The sequence below is a fragment of the Pseudophryne corroboree genome, chromosome 4 (assembly GCF_028390025.1).
Source record: "Pseudophryne corroboree isolate aPseCor3 chromosome 4, aPseCor3.hap2, whole genome shotgun sequence".
Taxonomy (NCBI): Eukaryota; Metazoa; Chordata; class Amphibia; order Anura; family Myobatrachidae; genus Pseudophryne; species Pseudophryne corroboree.
The window spans coordinates 3,099,346-3,105,345 of NC_086447.1; positions in this window are offsets into that span (position 1 = coordinate 3,099,346).

Here is a 6,000-nt window from a genome sequence, read left to right on the forward strand (position 1 = left end):
AAGCAATAAATATATTCTAATTGCTAATTATAATCCTGTTTGACAATTGATGTGTTTCAGTTTTCAAGACATACATGGTGTATTCTGATTGGCTAAATGTATTGGCACACATGAATCCTTTGTTCTTTTACTATAAAATAAACCTTATATGGCCCCTAAGACAGATCAACTATGAACTGCTTAGGTTACACAATGATCCTGTGTCACCTTTTCATTCACTGATCTCCAACCGGTTGCTAAGGGAAACAGAATTCTGACTGATGACTGCAGAGAGTTTATAGACCAGACCTGAATAGGTTAACATACCCTATCATTTTGGGACCTCGTCCGGAGATCTTCCAGCATCTCCCCCACTGGCAACAAATCCTCTGATCTTTCAGGAACCGCTGATAAAAAAAACCGGTAAGTGAGATTTAATGTGTAGATTTCTACCTGCTCACTTGAACTCAGCGTTTCTTGAAATCTGGGGAAGTCCAGTCGGGAAGGTCAGAGAATATCTTAAAGAACCCAGTGTCAGTCAGAAGAAATTCTTTAAAGGTACCATACATTTATGTTATATTGTTGAATTGTGGGTAAATAATTTCAGATAATTTGTCACAAGTGCACAGGGGGAATTAATCAAATATGCAGAAAACTTTTAAATTGTGAAAGTACTAATACATGTTTATTAAGAAAATAGAGCCGTTTTATAAAGGTGGCGCATGGCCAAGATATGTTCTAATGCTGATAACCAGTTTGAATTGATAAATAACCAAAGAGGTGTATGCAAATCTTGTACCTGTGTTGTTGTGTTAAGAAAATACAAAGGGTCCGTAGCACCGAGATTGGTGGCAATTACAAGCACTGAAGTCTCATTTGGTTATGTGGAAAATGATGATGAATTTTATTGTACAAAAGGTTGTCATTTTAAAAAGGGAATTGTTGGAACATTACATTGAGAATGATTGGTCTAACATCATAACCTATTGGCCCAGGAACCACATAATCCCAGGTCTAAGACCCATGTGCCCGTGCAGCCTCAAACAGCTGCCGTGCACACAGATAACAGATATAGCATTTGTCATCCTTGTTTTTGTATCCTTGCACTGTTATATGTACTCTGCCAATATGCTTTTGAAAAGGTGGGGGGGAGTCGGGTGTCTGCTGAATAATGAAACCAGTGTAACTAGATTCTGCTGCACACATTGTACTGTATATATTGTATGTCCCTATGCAAGACAGTTAAGGGGTAGAATTGGGTCAGTAATAAAGAACAGCTACTGTCTGAAAGAGACACAAGGTGAACGTTGTCAAAGTCAGAAAAATATCTCTATGCACACTACCATATTTGCACCTCACACAGGTCCGTGCTGCGCATGCGTACGCTCTCCCGTACGTGCGCATACTCACAGTCGCGGGCACCCGCAGGCGCATGGTATGCGTATTTACGGTAGAGTTTATGCGATCGTAGCGTGCGACTCAATCATTACATATTTTCACTAATAATGTATTTTGTAGATCATGGTCCCTTTGATAGATTCTGAAAGTTTGGTTAATATAGAATGTTTATGAACAGAGGAATCCCTCTTTGTTTGATACGAAGGGTCAGACAGGAGTAATACAGTGGTGTTTAGTATCCATCGGAAGAATATTTAATTAGAAATATTCCGGTGTTGGTTTGAAGCAGATCAATCGCTCGTGCGAATAGTTATGGACATAAGAAGTTTATGAACATTTACTTTATTTGCACTTTATTACCCATGCGGCGGGAAACCCAGTTTCCCTCCCACCTGAGCAGTTGGAAATAGTCACAGCCCACCTGTATGAATCAACCTATGACCTTTTGTTATAATGCGAAGCCGAATTCCTGTGTCCAATGAACAATGAGATTGTAGGGACCATTGAATTGTATTGTGTGTGGGGCATAAATAGGCAGGCCGACCGTATCCAGTTCACTCTCTTCAACGGTTCTCATTGCTGATAATCGGGAGCTGGATATCGAGGCGCATGCGATCGTTTCCCCTTGTGCGTAAGTTTTCTCCGCAATCATATTGTCTTGATGTTATTGTAAGCCATCTCTCTCTCCTCTCTTTTTCCCTTATTTTCCCTTGATTGTATTGTATTGTATTGTATGGTATTTCCTGTGTAGTTATTTGGTTAGTTAGTCTATGTTATATTGTAGTGTATGCTTTGTAATGTGATTCTTTTGCAAGTATAATAGTCATAATACATATAATAGGTTTTGGACCCTAAGCCCAGGTATCTGTGTATTTCTCATAGTGTTAAGTATTCCCTGAGCGTCGGAGACGCTCAAGCAGCTTTGTAGTTAATCAGGTTACACCAGGTTGCACTTACACTCTATCACCACACTAAGGTTTACTGTGTATTTCATAGTTAAAGGTATAGATATAAAGGTTTAACGTTGGGAGCGTCTGCACCGCTGGTGATCTCCTCGTGGTCCCGAGCGTCCGCTACGCTATAGCGAATCATTACATTGGTCGGCAGCCAATAGCGTGCCTGCCTGTGATCTCTGGGCCGTAAGCGAACGTGACGCTTGAGCGTCTCGACTACGGCTGAGCGATCGCTACGCAACTTGCGTACCCTTACGGTACTTCTTACGTAGATAGCGTACAGTGTTCTTAGACCTCTTAAAGTGTTTTATATACGATAAATATTTAGCTTTATCAATTGGGGGCCGTCCAGTCCTTCACATATCTGCACTAGGTAGATCAGCAGACATTATCCATCAGCAAAGGGCGGGAGGTTGTCTCGTAGTGCTGACGGGATAAGCGTCTGCTTCGCTTAGGTAAAGGGTGCTGAAGGAATCCGGGAACCGGAGGTAAGAGCAAAACGCTAGTGTCTTTTAAAACTGTTTATTTTTCTGTCTTGCGGACACGCACATATATATATCTGCATTTCTTTTTCATCTGTGTATTTTCGTATATCACTCTCCTGTCTGCTAGTTTTATAGTTGATAAAAGTGCTGAGAGAAATTTGCCGCTATTTCAATAGTTTGAGTAAAGGTAATATAGTTAAAGTGTAGACAAACACACAGTTTTTGCCTGGGAGATAAGGCGAAGTCAGTGTGGTGTGTGGTAGATGATCAAGGATCATCTACATTGATAAAAGTATAAATTGTGTTACGGTGGATCTTTGCTTTGCGTACACGTGTCTCTAACAAAGACTTGCGTACACAATCCAAAGGCCGACGCACGCAGCGTATATTACGCAACGGAGCGTCTGTGTACGCCCACGTAACTCAAACCACAAGTTGATTTTAACAGGCGATAAATAGCGCAACGCGATAAATAACGCAAGGCGATAAATAGCGCAACGCGGTAAATAGCGCAAGGCGATAAATAGCACAAATTGATTTCAGCTTTCCAAAACTTAGTTTAAATACCTTACTTTACTGTAATACCTCTGGGGACAGCTATCAGACTACGGGAAATGATTTTTCTGATCAGAAAACTATAAGAATGATATTGGGTTGAAAACGGTATGAGTGTATTGAATCCCGCTTTGTGGACTTTGTGATCTGTGTGGAACATGATGAGCACGATCTGAGTGAAAACGTGCAACAGAGTGTGATAAAATTACGCTCTGGCTGTTTTGGAGCACAGTAGAGAGACTCCAATGATCCTACCATTTATGGGCAACAAGTGTCTATAAGTGGTACGATTGGACCGCACGGTTGTATGTGTGACCAATAATGCAACGTGATATGAGGTCGTATATCCATGCGTAAATCTTGCCCTCATACGTGTTGTAGGGAGCACATGCAAGCGTGATTTGTGTAAAGAAAAAGGAAGGGAATTTTCTCAGGAAAATCTCTAGAGATAGGGCCTGCAACGGCTACACGTGTCTGCTAGAAGGCGGACCGGAGATACCCGGAGCAGAAGAAGTTCAGTGGAAGAGCTTTAAGGATTTCCAACGAAGTTCTGTGTTTGGTGCATTTTAGGAAATTTTTCTGTGTTAAAAAGGTCCACAATGGCAGCCAAGTGCACAACACAGAGACGGTCGGAGGTCAGGATTCAGACTCCAGAGGCTTGCAGACCCCGAGGGTCTGCTCGGTTAGTAATGTGGAGGAGGTATGGTCCCCACACTGAGACCTTTTGTGATGAATGGACACGAATGACTGCGGGGGAAAAGGCACCATTTCCCGGGATAGGTAGTTTTGACTCAAAGGTGTTGCATAATTTAAGGAGAAGGATATGTCTCATTAAATCAGCAAAGAGACGAATCAAGCATTATGATTGTTTACAGTTATGGCAACAGGAGGGTGAAATGCAAAGAAATGTAACTTACTTACCTAACTCTCATCTTGAGAGGAGAGACATGGCAATGGAGGGGATTATGGTTGCGGAGAAAAGCACAAGGGTGAACAATAAAAACGCTCTTAGCAACTGTAGTATAGATGATAAGAATAAGTGTAATAAATGTAACAAAGATAATTGTAATACTGTTGAATGTACAACTATTAACCCATGCAAGTCGCACCCCATGTTAAACTTTCCTCAGGAACACCAACAAGAAAGTGAGCCCAGAACGATGTCGGCACCATTTCCAGAAGCCATCACACAAGACATCCAGGTGGACGCGACCCAATCGGTAAAGACTGTAAACAAACCCCCTAATGGAGGGTCAGGTGAGGTCGTGTCCACAGGTACGTATGGTATTATACATCACGCACAAACAAATGTACCTTATATCGTAAAATCAATTCAGAATGACGTTACTGGACTTAATCCTGTTAGGGTAATCGCAGTACCAAATGGGGAAACTGACTCTTCAGGAATCACTCCTGTCAGGAACATCGCCATGTACTGCCCTTTTTCCCGAACAGAATTAAGAACAATTCTGTCTGAATTTCCTGATCCCAGGAAAGACTTAGTTGCTTGTCAAAGATACATTAGAGTGCTAGGACATACTGCAGAGCCGAATAACAAAGATTGGAGGACAGTTTTGAGGGCATGTTTACCCCCCGATGTTGATTCATTGAAATTTATCGCTGATTGTAAGCTAGATGAGGAAGTGCCACTAACAAACGAGTATAACCAAGATAATGTAAAAAGAATCAATCTACAGTTGAAAGAATATTTTCCTACAGTAGTAAAGTGGAATAAAATCTGTACAATAAAACAAAAAGAAGGTGAATCCGCAGAAGAGTATTTTCACCGGGCTCTGCAGAATATGGCTAGGTACACTGGTATAGATGACATTGAAACTAACGTACACCACAGAGAGGTAGCTGTGTCCGTATTAATGAACAACTTAAAAGACACACTAAAAATTAGGGTACAAACCTCAATACCTCATTGGAGAGGTATCTCGGTGGCGGCATTAAGAGAGTCCGCTATCGAGCATGACCGAAATATCCAAAGAACCAGGGAAGCGCAGGGAGAGCGGTTGATGGCACTGAACATCCAAGCACTAGAGGATGCATCAAGTCGACCGGAATCCCAGGCCCCTAGCACATGGAGAAAGCCAAGGATTTGTTACCATTGTAGAAGAGAAGGGCATTATGCCAGCACCTGTAATAACCCACATAAAGTCAGACCCCCTAGACCAAGAAATGAGCAAAATTATAACACACACCATTATAATCAGAGATCATATAGGCAGGAAAGGTGATCATTAGGACTGATGGTAAGCCTGAGGTAACGGTTAATAAAATGGGAGGTCATTCACTGAAGACACAGGAATGACCAGGTGAAACGTTGTAAATGTATTTGTGAAGAAAAATGTTTTTCTCTCTCTCTATCCCCATCTCTGACGATTATTGGTAAGAATTCACACATTGCATATCCACTTGGTCCTTGCAGAAGTCTACCAAACCCCAGCATGACCTATCCGCCACAATGTATTTCTGGCCAGATACAAACAGTGGAGTAATGCAGGTGCTGGTGGGGAGGGACTGTTCAAGGAGACCATTAGACACGTAGATATGACAGCCTGATAATAATAACAATGTTTTCTTAAGGTTGAAAAATGTTTGATAAAAAATGCCTTGTTTCTCGG